This window comes from Lolium rigidum, chromosome 6, assembly GCF_022539505.1.
Source record: "Lolium rigidum isolate FL_2022 chromosome 6, APGP_CSIRO_Lrig_0.1, whole genome shotgun sequence".
Lineage (NCBI taxonomy): Eukaryota > Viridiplantae > Streptophyta > Magnoliopsida > Poales > Poaceae > Lolium > Lolium rigidum.
In genome coordinates, this window is record NC_061513.1 from 152,884,619 (window position 1) to 152,900,036 (window position 15,418).

Genomic DNA, 15,418 nt, shown 5'->3' on the forward strand with positions numbered 1-15,418 from the left:
TCACCAGAGAAGAGGACGGCGACGCGGATCATGCGTACCACCGCCGAACTGTCACCGGGGGCAGAGGCCGCCACCGCTCCACCGAATCCTCCATGGCTACCGACGGAGAGCATCAGGCCCCGGCCAAGTAGCCATGCCGCCCGGCTTCCTGTACCGGCGCTTCATCACCTCCCATGGTACACCGCTACGGAAACCCTCTCCTCCCCCTCGTCGTTCGACGGAAGGGGCACCGCCACCTCCGGGGCTGGGGCCGAGGCCGGCAGTAGCGCCGGCTGTAGGGTGGCGGTCCGGGGGCGGCTGTGCGGGGCGGGCAGATCCTCTGCCACCGCCCGGGAGGGGGCGGGAGAGGAGGAGTTAGGGTTCATACACCATGGTGTGAATAAGGTGTGACTAACAGTACAAAGGGGCAATAGATACTCCAAGGATTTGGCCAATGATTAAGTTAGGAACGAGTGTTGCCCGAGTAATGTGACTACTGAGAGAAGAGGGTAACATCAAAATTATGGACTACTGAGCAAGCTAACTGAATGGTGGAACTACAAGTTCTTCGATTTCATATGTGATCCTAGGAAGATTTTAGCTAGCCATGTGATATACATAAAACAAATATTGTGCATTCTATTTGGCTAGCTGGCACGACCTCGGGGGTTCATGTGCCCAATATAAGTATATGAGGCATGTTCTTAATTTGGCCCTACTTGATGTTCATTTCGCTTTTATTTTGCCGCTATGGGAGATTTACATCATTGTGTACCCGCTTATGCACGGGTTGCATAGCGACAGCGACATCAACACGGGGTTGCGGCGGTGATGACGGATGTACTTAACATTGTAATTAACTAGTATGAGGAACTAGATGCACAATGTTGTGTATCTTTTACCAATGGATGTATTCGTCTTTGCAACTATTGTATGTATAACAACTTGTAGTACCAATGGACTGATGTATGTATGACCTGATTTTTTTTTAAAAAAATCTCTATTAACATACTTGTAGAGTGTGATGGTAGGGCACGCCACGAGCATTCAACTACTGGTAGCATGCAAGTGCCGCACACAGCCGGTGTATCTAAGCTACTAGTAGCGTGCCCGGTCCGCACGCTACTAGTAATCACTTACTAGTGGCGTACCGGGTGTGCCAACATTGTTTTGGGTACACAACCAGGAGTGTTTTCTATACTTGTGTGGTTATCTTGGAGATCAAGATTATAAATTTGTGTTGGATTGGTTTGAACAAATTATTGGTTTAAAACAGGACAATGAGAGTATATCTCCAAGTAAAATCAATAAGGTACAAAATAAGTTAAAGGTTTTTTTTGACTCAAACTTTTTTTAGTTTGTAGAGTTAAGAAACGAAAGTTCAAAAGTTTAGGGTGTTACGGAAACTCTCACCCTGGTTTTCCTAGTCAAAGTCTCAAATCAATTGCTTTTCTGTTGATTCATATTTTTTCGATAAAGGGAATATATTAATATCAAGAAAATACCAATTACACCCAGCTTATGCAACAACGCACCACCCTAATAGCACTACGGATGCACACGGCCAAAAAACAAGAAAATAAAACTAACAAATAAAAGTCCCGCTACAGTATCTCGGGCCTAACAACAGCAATACATCCACCGCCAAGACAACACCTGAATTACAGACTCTCCAAAAACGACGCCTCCAAGAAGGGAACAGTGCTCAAACACCATCGTCGCCCGATCAAAGATTTTAGGTTTTCACTCTGAAGATAGTCCCCGCTCTCAAAACAATGCCTCCACCAAGGTCATTGCCAGACACAACCAATTAAGGCCAGACCTTGGGTTTTCACCCTGAAAGGTAGGACTCTGCACTTCACCTGTGTTGTCGCCCCCACTTTCATACCGCTGCTGTGAAGTCCGGAACACCAAGCAAGTCCCTCAACAGCGCAGAGACTTGAACCTCCCTTAGCTAGTCCTCCCCTCCAGCCTTCATGAAATTCTCTTCTTCCGACTTTCATCATGGATCCATAGTCACTTGATGTCAACACAGAAAAAGAGCTTCGCGCTGCTCCCTCCAGAACCAATCGGTCGGAATAAAAACATGGGTGCGCACGATCGAATACCTCCGATCCAGCAAACTCCAGGCAAAAGCACTGTTACATTCGCCGGCGGAGCCTTCCGGAACTCAACTCTCCGGCCAGATCACGAGTCCAGGCCTCCGGTAGGTCCTCCACTTCACGCAAAAGAGGCCCTAGGACCGCCGCCTTTATTCAGGTCAGACCCCCACGTCGGCGACCATCCTGGGCTGGCCACTCCAACCCTCCACCGGCGACACCATCGCCGGCTTCGAAGCTCCTCCATCTCGCCGCCGGAACGCGGTGATAGATCAAAAGATCCACCACCACCAACCGCAGGCCGATCCTCTCCGGCGAAGAAGAGGGTCACCTCCACCGTCGAACCCAAGGCTGCTGCCCCGGGCATCCTCGTACCGCGGGAGAAGCCCAAGATCATTGCCCCTCACCGGCGAGAGGCGGAGGAAAAGGCGCTGTCCGCCTCCACCAGCCACCACCGCTGGCATGCCGCCGATGGGAGGCGGGGAGGCCGCAGCCCGCAGCTGGATCGTCCCCGGGAGGACCGCCGCCGCCCCTCCATCCTCGTCCGACCGCCGCCGCCCCGGGAGGCGGAAGGGCCGCCGCCGCGTGAGAGACTCCTTGGCCGCCGTTCTCGACGCGTCACGAGGGAAGGCCCCCGCCGCCGCCACGCCCCGAGATCTTAGCCCCGGCGGCGTTGCCGGCGGCGGCGGCGGGAGGTTTGGGAGGCTGGGTGCGGGAGGCTAGGGTTGGGGGCTGGGTCTCGTTAGTTGATGAAAATAAGTCCTGTTCCATACAAACCCAGTTCGTTGCAACCAAAGCAACAAAAACTGCAACTTCGTCATAGAAAATTGTCGCTGACATGTTCTCAAGTATAAGCTGCTATTATTTGTGGAGCATGTGCCTCTAATACAATGACCAAGAAATGTTGCATGTAAGACTCGATCGATGTGTATCTGTGCATAAAATTAATAAAATAGGACTCTTTTCTGCTACAAGTTTGACGTTTTCTTTTCTCATAAACGATATCAGGATACCTCTTTAGAGCTTACACTGTTTTGAGGTTTAGGGTCTATGAAAGCACAAGGCTATAACTATATATATGATTTAGAAGGATTTAGTGAAAACTGTTTTCCATGCAAAATCTAACGTTAAGATCCATTATTCTTTTTTTTTAGATTACACAAATGTACTAGAGAAAAGCAATACTCCCTCCCTCCGCTTCATAATTGTTAAAATATGTCTGTTTCATTGATTAAGAAGAAACTTGGTGCCTAGTTTTTTTTTCGAGTAAGTGCCTAGTTAATTAAAAAAAGGCGAAAACCAATACAACTAGGACCCACGCTCATCCAAGGCGGGACGAACACAACAATTGATGTCAACCGCACAAACACAGACTAATGGGAGAGAAGACGCTGTGGCTGCTACGGGAGGAGCAGATTCAGAACTACACGTCACCACCAAACTAGTCGACCTCGCACCTCTGCGGAGAGAAGATATCGTAAATGCTATGGGAGGAGCAGATCTAGGACTCTGCAAGGAAGATGAAGAAGCAAACACTCCAGTCAAAACTTTGCCAAGAACGGATGCCAGCTCAAGAGCATGGAAAAACGCAAGCCAAACAAGGGTGGGTCTCAGAAATGACTGAGATCAGCACAAAAACAGCAGAACTAGAGGAAGTTTCAGAGAGAACTCCCAGAGGAAAGCCACGTAGCTAGCCAGAACCCAAGCGATTGCTGTGACGCGGCCGGCCGTACGCCAGACGCTGATTTCATCCCTCATCAGATCAAACACTTCCTCTCCTGAGTGCTGGACACCATCGAATACTCTGGAATTTCTTTCCTTCCATATTCGCCCAGTGGACAAGGCACCACGGTGTCGAAATCACGATGAAGTGTTTTAGGCGCATGTTTCATCAGCTGCAGCCACGAGCCCACGACCCACCAGTCTTCCATGCTCGCAAAGAGGGTACTGGGAACAGGGAATTCTGCCGCCGATCCAAGCTCTGGCATGCTGCCACACTTCTGCGCTGAACCTGCAGTGGACGAACATGTGAGAGCAGCTTTCAGGGGCTGCGAGATACATCGGGCATGCGACACTGTTAGACTGCTCATAGTGGGAGTAACATAGCTAGTAACATCACACATCTCAAGGCATTTTGGTGACATGCCATGTGAGTAAATGAAGAAAAAGAGTGAGGTGATAACTAGCTATGTTACCATAACATCACACACCCCAAGGCAAAATGAGTCTACAACATAATAAATGACACAATGCATGACACCACATCTAAGTTACTACCCACTATGAAGGTAGTAACCTAGACTAGTAACATGACATATGTTACTAGTCTAAGTTACTTCCCACTATGAGCAGCCTTACTCGACGTTGCAAGGATGATAGTTTTTTATTCCAAATTGACGCCATGGTTCTTTCCTGTTTGGAATACTTACACTCTACCTACACGTACACTGGTCTGACATGGCCAATCTTAGTACTACCTCCATTTCAAGGAATAAGACCTAGTGTCGTAGTTATGGGCTTACGACATGATTTCAGCTAGTTCAACTACGCACTTTCAATCAGGTAGCATTGTCCAAGATACTGCTAGGGCTGTAGGGCATCATGACCAAGGAACGGATTAAAATGGCCATGCATGGAAGCACCAGTTACGAGATGGGTGGAGAAATAAAGCACATGGTTTATGTACAAGACCAATGTCGATTTAAGTGTTGCTTAAAATTTATAATATAATCTAACGTAAAGAAATCAGTAGAAGAGATAAAGTGGAAGATATGCAAGTCATTATGGAACTCTATAGTTTTGCATGACATTGATAATAATGCATTGGTCTAATGTTGTCATACAAATATCTGTGACAATAGCGTCTGAATACACTTAATCGATACGTTCAAAAGTTCCACTAATATTTTCTCAATATGGACGTAATGGTTGCAACAATTTTATCTTTCTCAAATCAATAGAATATGTGTGGGGCCAGCTATTGGCCAAGAAATAACGCAAAATAAGTTTTTCATATTAGCTTTCATGAAATTCTGATGTGCATAAAAGGAGATACAAAAAAATAGAACATGGCACTAATAATGAGATTAAAACCATAAAAGCATTGGTATTTAATTTACCTAATAAAAAACAATACCGAGCTTCTTACAATCTTATTCAGGCTATAATTTGTTCTACAATCTAAAATGCTTTCGTGGTACTCAAGCATCTCAATTGTAGAATCTAATAGCAAATATAATTAACAATTTTTTCGAGCAACATACAAACAATTACCTGAGATAATTAATGCCATATGTACATGACAAATCTAGCTGCCCATTTATAGTTGGCTGCTGAATTATGTATTATGCACAATTTTCCCTCTGATGCTCACCTCCATCATTGTTTTAAAGATTATCCCACTAAGGTAATTGACATGGAAAAATAGAAAATGTGGTAGCTACATGTACAAATTATAGCATTACAACGATGTAACTGAGAATATATAAGTAATTAAGTCAGCTAGTAGAACTGTAGAAAGTATGTGACGAAGTAACATATTACAAACAGATAGCAAGCTGGTCATTCGGGATCTAACATCTTTAAATTTAAAAAACTCAAATATGTAATAACCAGCTTACTATATATGTAGAGAACACATCTTAATATTGATTTAATTAACATGATCTTACATGATACTGGCTGGGGACTACCCGTTGATTCCTTGTCGTTGGTCCAAATTATGCAAATTAATAATTGACGCACAAAATAGTGACAAAGGAGCATGAGATGATCGACCTATTTCTTAGCTTACCTAAGCATTTCATAAACCAAAAGAGGAACGCGCATGCATACACGCAGAGCTAGCAATGGTAGACTAGACTGAACATGAAACCAATTTTATTGCAACAGATTAAAATCACAAGGCTACTTCAGTGTATATTCGAGTATATTTACATTACATAAATAGGCATACCTAAGCATAGTTGGCCAGCAAAGCGGGTTGATGAGCCACAAACTCTAGCTTCGTGGTAACAGAGAACACCTCACCGTGCCTCATAGGTTACTCCCAGTGTTTCCTGTGGCGCTCTTTCATCTGTACAAAACATAACTGCTGCAAGATTCATTATGAGTATTATAATAGGTTTATGAGTTGCCTCGTGCAGTCGTGCCTGTGGGCTGTGGTGCCAGGAGCTATATACATTCAAATGTCGACATACAGAAGCATGAGTGTGGGCAGATGTATGATCGTGGCATCGTGTGGCATACGGCCATGTGCAAATCGTAGCATGGAAACATATAACTGAATAAACAAATAATTTCAATAGTAGGGCATCGATCATATCTAGAATCTTACTACCAAGTTGGTGTTAAAACACTAAAGTTTGGGAGATTGTATCTTCCACAAAGAAAGAAAAACAATGATTTGATAATAGCCTACTACTCTCTGTTATATATAAGAAAAGATATGTAAAGAAAAGGTATTGTGCTTTAAGAAAAATCAATGCAACATGGAATTGGATAGCCTGTTGACTCTTCCTGGATGCAATTTAATCAAGCAGAGCACCAAAAATACATGGCACCACAGAGAGCATGAAATCATCAGCAGAGCAGTACATACATGTATGAAGAGTAACAAGGTAAAGATGTACTGAACAAGATATCAGTTTTATTGCACCAAATCGATGAAGAAGCACAAAGCTACCTCAGTATCTATAACAGTAGGTAACTAGGCATAGCTAAATTAGGAAAATTTAACAAGCACAGTGGGGTTTAATTAAGCGGCACCATATCTAAGCTTTCCGATTACAAAAGGCACAACTCACTGCCTCATATAACTACGGGAGATACATTCATATAAGTAGCCGTAAACACGCATATACGTACCTACGTACTCGAGATTGAATAAGCATACACAGCATGCAGCTAGCAGCGATCAATTCGGAGTATATATATACTATCTCTTCGCGGGCAGATCCCAGATTCGTTTCACCGGCGAGCACATACGCTCGAGAGGTACACTTCAGGCGGCAGGCGCGCAGTCATAGTCGTCATCGTCGTCGTCGCCGTCCGTCTCGGCCTTCCTATGCCGCTGGCCGCACCAGTCCTCGGACGGCGCGGCGGCGTAAACGGCGTAGGAGGCAATGCCACCGTCTTGGACGATGTGGGTCATGACCTTGGACGCCGGCGCCATGATCGAGAAGCTAGCTTGAGTGATTCACGAGCTGCTTGAAGCTACGAGAGTTGAAGCAAGCTGCTAGCTACTACTGGCGGTGGTACTGATGTGGCTGACGGGTGCTGTTGTTGGTGCTAATGCTAGCTGTGTTGGTGTGTGATGTTAATTTGCAAGAGCATAGCCTTGTGTGGTGTGGGTTTTATAGGACGGCAAGGGGAGGGGAAATGTGGCGGCACGCGGCGGCGTGCGCTGCGAGCGTGCGTCGGCCGAGCTGGACCGTGGCATGGCTGGGCGCGGCACGGGCGCCGGGCGGCACAGTCAGCAGCCGGGGTGTCCCTCCCAGCCGCCCACGCCCCTGACAGGTGAGCGCCCGGGCCAAGCGCGGTCTACATGCCAGTGCCCGCCGCAGCTGCGGCAACGGGTGCCCGGGACCGCCCGACGTGGAGATAGGAATCGCAAGGTTGAGGATGGAGGACCACCGGCAGTGAGAGAGAGAGCACCGTCGAGGTACTCACCGGGCTCTTTATCACGGGCATCTCCATCGGGCGATATTTCTCGCTTTTTTCACAATTCGGTGCGGATATATATTCTGTCGCCTGCGTCTGCTGCCGGCGAGCGGTGTTTGTTAATTATAACCTCCACGACGCGCAATCGCCACACGAGCGGTATGTATAAAAACAAAGACGATTACGAGGTTGCCTATAATGTGGAAGTGCCGCACGTACTGCTCATTGTTAATACCCTGGTTAAGGTCCTCATTTGTTTTATCACTGTTTTATATCATGGCCTGAGCACGTGCAAATGGTGCAACCTTTTTTTCTTCCGAGTATCACAATGGCAGAGCAAAGGAGACTTCACCAACATCTACATAACTAAGATGCATACAACGACGGTGCAGGAAAAGGTAAAGTAAAAAAGAGAAAAAACATGAATCATGAAAAGATTGTAGATCGTTTATGATGTTGGAGGACCAATCCATAAATCTCGCTCCGAGCCATGTGGGTTAGAAATATCTCTCGTCGTATCCCGTAATCGTGTAAATACCTTCATAAATATGTTTTGATTCCCCAGACATTGTAGATATGGACACGAACGGGAGCAAATGAGTACACCGGTAGATTAGCTGCATAAGAGAAAAAATATTGCTTTATAAATCTTGTCATTTCTATATAGTCAAAGTGATAATATTATGGAAAATGTTTCCACCCTAATAAGAATTCTAAATCTAAACTAGTGATTAATTTCATGTAACCATTTGCCGAATACGTTGCAAAACTATGTGGTGGATGCAACTTAGAATCTGCATGGATGACTGCCCATATAGACCAGCCGAATTTGCATTGAAAAGTAAGTGTTTGATTGTCTCATCATGATGACAGAACACATACTTTGTGTATTTCCATGCCAATTGCATTTCACAAGATTGTTTTTACTAAAATTTATTCCATTTCCTAGATACCACACAATTTTGTAAGTTTTCAGTAGTACCTTCATTTTTCAAAAAAAAAATCAACTAACAATTCTGGCTAGACCGCAACTTTATACATAGAATCCACCGAGACTTTCCGTTCTCATGTAGATTCCACCAAAATTCATCAGTTTCTTTCGAAAAGTGAGCCATTTAGAACCACTCTAGTAGAGAATTCCATGTCGCAAGCCCGAGGCCAATTAATTCTGGTATGAGCGTCACATTTGGTGGAGAAAACTCCATAACCATAGGAATAGTATCGCTCTTGTGAATGAAAAAGTTGTACATACACTAGTAGAAACAAGAGCTTTTATCCTGTCCTCGAAAGTGCTTTTGCACCGGATTTGGCACGAACCGGTGCTAAAGGGGTCATTAGCACCGGTTCGTGCGGTCTGCACGTCCAGGGGGCATTAGCACCGGTTCGTGCGGGACCTTTTGCACCGGTTCGTAACACACGAACCGGTGCAAAAGGGTTGGCGTCAGCCACGAACTCTTTGCACCGGTTCGTGTTACGAACCGGTGCAAAGTCTACCCTTTGCACCGGTTCGTAACACGAACCGGTGCAAAGGTTTTTCTGCTCCCCACGCACCTCCACCACCACCCCCCCACCGTGGATCGCCTTTTTTAACTACTGTAAAATAGAAAAGAAAATGATAGATTATTCAAAAAATAAAATCTTTTGAGATTCATGTATGTTATGCAACCTACTATTAGGGAAAATTAACAAATTTGAATTTTCACATTTATTGCAAAAAATGTTTGAAAAATGGTAAAACCGCATTAACTTTTGCATACGACGTCGGAAAAAAACGTATAATATATCAAAATCATCGTGGGAAAAAATTACATCCGAATTCACCGGGGTTTACCCGGTTAGCTAATTTTTAGATTTTGAAAATTCCAAATGAAAATATGATAGCAGAAAGATTTTAGTTTTTTTCCAGAAATTTAGGATTTTATATTTTTTTTATTTTTTAAAATTAAAATTAATAATTGCATCATGCATAAAGATTGCTATTACTTTTAGCAAATTATAAGATTTTCAAATTTTTAGGTTTTAGGTTTGGCAAAAAAAAAATTAAAAATTAAAAAATTGAAAATAATTTAAAATAATGCAAATTATAAAGTTAATGTTTATTTATTTATTCAAGATTATTATTACAACATTACTTTGGTTTATTAAAATAATTATTTGAAATTCGAACAATAAAGAAATATGACATCGATCGACATGTTAATAGGATTGATATGATACTAGTATCACATACATACGCGCGAAGCACTTGGATGCGGGATGGAAAGAAACTTGGAAGTTAAGGGTGCTAGTGCTAGAGTAGTGGGAGGATGGGTGACCGAGCGGGAAGTTTGAGCATGAGTAAGTAATTGGACTAGAGATAAGGGTAGTTAGAGACTAAACTTGTGAAATAACTAAAATATTAGAAATTCCGAAAAAAGAAAAAAAAAAGGAGTAGAAAATAATTCGAAAAAAGTGTTTTTCTGCCGCGGCAGCGTTTTGGGACGTTTTTCTGCCGCGGCAGACCCTTTAGCACCGGTTCGTATTACGAACCGGTGCTAAAGGTCCTCCCGCTCGGACGCCCGAGAGCCGCCACGTGGTGCACCCTTTAGCACCGGTTCGTAACTGAACCGGTGCAAAAGGGGGGGGGGCCTTTTGCACCGGATTGTTTGCACCGGTTGGGCATCCGGTGCATATAGCCCTTACCAACCGGTGCAAAAGGCCCGTTTTCCACTAGTGATAGCTGGATATTGTTACCGAAGAATGGCATTTCCCAACCACTTATCCTCACATAATCAAATCTCCGAGCAATCCTTCATAATAAATGATTCAAGGTGGAAGAAGTGTTCCTTCGTCGCCATTAGACCGGGTCACAATAAGAGTCACGGGATTTCCAATAAACTTGTGACAATGCTTGTTTAGGTGCAGCCCATTTAAGTTGTTTGAAATTATTTTGTTTTGGTCAATATATCATGGCCAACTTATCAAATGATGTGTCTAACGGCCACACTTAGGGACATAAAGAGGTCAGCTAGTTCATATTATTGATGTATGTGATGGAATTTCACCCAAGGAATTAGCAATTTTGGTGATGATGACGGCTATGCTTGTATACCGTAGATGAATTAACTGAGGTTGACCCTAGTGGAATTTCCCATGACAACATAGGGCGGAAATTAAGTTGAAATTGATCTTACATGTATAATAGGTGCTAGTTTTTTTTTTTTGCGGAAATTTTATCGATTTGTTAATAATCATCAAGAGTACTATAGATAACCCAAAAGTTAATAGGCTCACAAAACTGGCATGTTCGATCAAACTTGGTGACTTTTCTCAGGAGTTTTATGGGATATTTTAGAAACAAGTGGAATATTTGTATGTCTGAAAGTGGAGTATATAAATTGGTCCCTACACTCAAGATTGTGCATTTTGAGCGGCCAAAATAGAGTGTAGACCATATAGATTTGAAGGGTCGTCAAAGAGAAATGTGTTTTGAAAGGTCAAGTCTTGGTCCATCCTGGAGTCATTTCGTGCTCATATGCAGCGACATCTGAGCTATGCTACTAAACATGCACAACTGGTAGCTATGTGCAATTGCTCTGGCAGAGATGTGCCTGGTTCTAGCACTTTTGTCATTTCAGCGCTTTTGAAGTTTCAACAAGACATACATTGTTACGTTGGATAACAGAGATGTGCCTGGCTCTAGCAACTAGCAAGCGGCTCTGTCAAAGCGTGACCGCATAGTGCGTGGGTCACCATGGCGACACCATTGCAACAACACACCCAAAAGAACAAGATAGGGACACCAGACAAAAGTCACCCAATATACATGCCCCCGTACGACTTCAATTTCAAATCTCCAGCAGGATTGCCGTAATAGAATCTTTTGTTTTGCTTCTTCATTTTCCTTCTTTAATAGGGTTTGTTTGCATTATTAATATTTTTAGGATATTTCATTGTTTCAGCGCTTGGCTGTAATTGGTATCTTTAAGATATTAATATATTTTCTTTGTCAAAAATTCTCCTTAGATCACCCTAGCGGTCTGTCCGTCGAGACGCAAACGCGGTCTAAATATGCGATGCCCACGTGTCTGCGCGGTCGTGCCGCGCGGGTCCACCGGACAGTGACACATGTAACTAAAAAGTTTCACATTATTATTGATTGGCCAAAATGATCATCTTTACAGAGATAGTTAGTCGAGTTAGCCTAAACCTATGACGGCTGTACCTATTCGCCGTCGTGTGGCCTACTACGACCAGGGTTACTCGCAGTCGCGTGGCCTAATACTAGTCGTGACCAAAGGGGCCGGCACCGTCGTCGGAGCGCATTCGACCGGCGACCGTCATGCGCTGTACCTGGCGCCGGGTCTCCCTGCAGGCTTCCTCTTCCCGCCGCGGCGTTCGATGGCCTCGGTCAGAGAGGAGTCCCATTGGACTCTCTACGCCGCCATGTGACGCCCCGGAACCGGTACCATGAGGATTCCAGCGATCCCGCCGAAATCCGCACGATATCGATCCAGAGACGCCCTCCGACACGGCGTGCGTGACGAATCACACACGTGATGCCAGAGGAATTAACACGAGCGGTAACATTACAACAGGATTACAATAGAGCCCACAAGAAACATATATTACAACAATGACTCCAACGAGTCAAGATACAAATATACAATACAAAGATCCAAATCATACAGGAGATCAAAAATGTTCGAGTACGGACAAGATACAAATTGGACTAAGAGTCCTGAAGATAACCAGCAGCGTCCATAACCCTGCCCAGGCCAAGCCGGAGGGTAACCTTGCTAACGTCATCTTCATCGAACATATCTTCATACCTGCCCGGTTATGTCCCGTAGAAGCAGCAATAAGTACGGCTCATAATTAACAAGATTTCAAGAAGTATAAGCATTCGTCAACCAGTCGTCCTTTGTACTTGAGGCACGCAGTAGACTTAGAGGACGCAAGAGGAACGTCATAGGCAATATGGTGGGATTAAGCGGCAGCGCGCAAGCACTAAAAACCTATAGAGACACTCTACAACATTCCTCTAATCAGAGAAGGTGAGAGACCGCATAAACTAGCAGTTCTATACTCTGCAAACATAACACAGCCGATGTGTTCTCCCTTCGCAAAGAAGTACTAGCAAAGGCACTCACACTGTTGACAAGTTTTAACCAATTATTATTTAAGTTGTTCTATCTTACTAAGCAAGTTATTAGCATTTAAACAACAGGTGTAAGTTGTCTATGGTCGAGTCATACAGCTCCAAGTCGTCCATAACCGCGGACGCGGCATATCTATAAGATTGTAACCCTGCAGGGGTGCCCAAATGTGCCCACACGCACGATCAACCCACTTACGACAGGTGGATATCACGACACACACTCTCCTTCACTACAACAATGTCCAGGAAGTCACCTAACTAAGTTAAACCCGTATCAGAGTCCGGCCGTGCTCCGAAGCGGACTCAGCTATTGCGTCAGCGTACTAGGTGATCAGTGCCCAGCGGGATGACCACTTCGCAGCGTCTCCGCAACCTACGAACGTGCAAGAGACAACGGGGTACAAGGCCCCAAAGTAACATCATATCATCTGACCACAAAGAAACAAGCTTGCACGCCCGAGAGAAACAAAACATTCAAACTAATTGTGGCAACTGGACAAAGCTGTAGATTCCGGCAATGGTCGAGGGGAGACCCGGTAAGCATACCCACGTGTGGTTAGAGCGCTCAGTCTCGGAACAGATAACAAGAACTCGGGATCCTAAGATATTTAGGAAACACAAGTGAGCCGTCACAAAACGAGCAGCTGACCCACCGATGCCTCCGCTAAACAATTATCAACAACTAAAGTAACCATGATTCTTCCCAACATATAACCCGATAAGATAACAATAACGGTAACGAGATAAGACAGCACTAGCATGCACTACGACTCGCAAGGGCAGACTCGATAACCAAGCAACGGTTGTAGGGTGTGGTGGTGGCAAAAATATAGGCTGCTTGAGGTAACAAGTGGATAGGACACGTGACAAGAACGCAACTAAAGGCTAGCATGAGGGAGAAGGCAAAATTGTTGGCGTCAGAAACCCACTGGCGGGCAGCGACGGGCAACACAGTAGAGCCGGGAACAACTAGGGCTGCGGCTGGCCCCAGTCCCTCAGAGCGACGGCCCGCAAAGCCTCCTGGTCACACGTCCGATGCTATCGTAAGGGCGTGTCACCTAACCTATACCTGGTCAGGAAGGTGTTAGATGATGCCTCGCTTAGTTTCCTGCATGGCATACACGTAAACATTAAATACGAGCCTCGATCGGCTCTCAGGTTATCCTGTGAATCGGCTCAAAGAGCCGATCCACCCATGATTCGTACAAGGTGTCCGAATATATGGTGGTCCTGCTTGATCAAAATAAAGCTAATGAGATCTACGACGATTTAGGGTTTTCACCGCATAATCGGATCATCCTACTCACGATTGGGCCTCGCGCTCGCGCACGGTGACCGTAAGCCGATCCTAGACAGGGCCTAAAAACCAACACGAGGTTGATCCCCGGAACGTCCCGTCTAGGGCTAGCAAACTCCACCCTACACGCCGCTGGATCCTCCAACCCTTTGTAAGGCCTAACTATTGCGGATGTTAAACTAATCCTTGATGAACAAGGAACAACCGTAACGGATCGGATCTACTAAACTATGATCAAGCGGGGTGCCGCCCCTACACCTAAGATAGGTGTAAGGGCGGCTAGATGTGCAAGGGTTGCATAACGAAAGCATATGATACGAAGAACAATGCTAACCCTAACACATCTAAGATAACTACGTTGCTCGCCATCAAAAAGGCTTCAGCACGAGCAACGCATGAACAACGTGGGCAGGCTTGTGCTGCCTAGATCGCAAGATGCGATCTAGGCAGCATGGTGCTTACCGGAGAAACCCTCGAGACGAAGGAGTTGGCGATGCGCCGAGATTTGTTTGTGTTGAACGTTGGTTGTTGGTTATTCCATAAACCCTAGATACATATTTATAGTCCAAAGGACTTTTCTAACGTGGGAATAATCCCCACCGTGTACGAGATAAACTCTAACTTTTAATCTATGACGCAATCTACTATAATTAAAGATACACGGGCAATCTAGCCCAAATTCTTCGTGCAAGGCCGCTTCGAGAGATCTTCCACGTGTAATCTTCCAAGCCCATCTCCCTTACGGCCCACCTCCCGATCCGGCCAAGATGCGGTGATAACACATGCCCCCCTGGTTTTGGAAATGACATTTCCAAAATCATTACGCTTTTCTTTCGTCGGGTCATGTCGTGGCGAAGCGGAACTGCCGCAGAACCTTCCATCATTACGCCTCGCCTCCTGGGCTTCTCTGTACGAATTGACAATTTCGGCATCACATCCTCGAGAACCGTCATGGCATTAAATCTCCACTACACTCCTTTTATTTATCTGTGCCAAATGGTTCACCACTCCATCCCCTTGCTCTGCTCTGTCCACCAACGCCAAAAAACCCTCTTCCCCTGCAGCCATGTCTCCCTCTTCCTCCTCCGCTTCAGGCCTCTCTCTCCAATCGTCGCCGAAGAACAAGGAAGAGGACGACCCCCGCTCCGGGGCGAACCCCATCTCCTCTGACAAGGAGAAGAAAGAAGGAGAAGCAGAGAAGACCAAGGCCTCCCCCTCCGCCGAGGCTCCCGTCGAAGAAGC

At 45.2% G+C, this 15,418-nt stretch overlaps 1 long non-coding RNA gene across 1 annotated transcript; it reads right to left on the bottom strand.

Moving 5' to 3' along the window:
- Positions 1-3,626: 3,626 nt before the first annotated feature.
- LOC124661666 lies at positions 3,627-7,388 on the bottom strand. The gene is made up of 2 exons (XR_006990257.1): positions 6,034-7,388; positions 3,627-4,089 (listed from the first exon to the last, which is right to left on the bottom strand). It is a non-coding gene; the product is annotated as an uncharacterized LOC124661666 (long non-coding RNA).
- Positions 7,389-15,418: the final 8,030 nt, after the last annotated feature.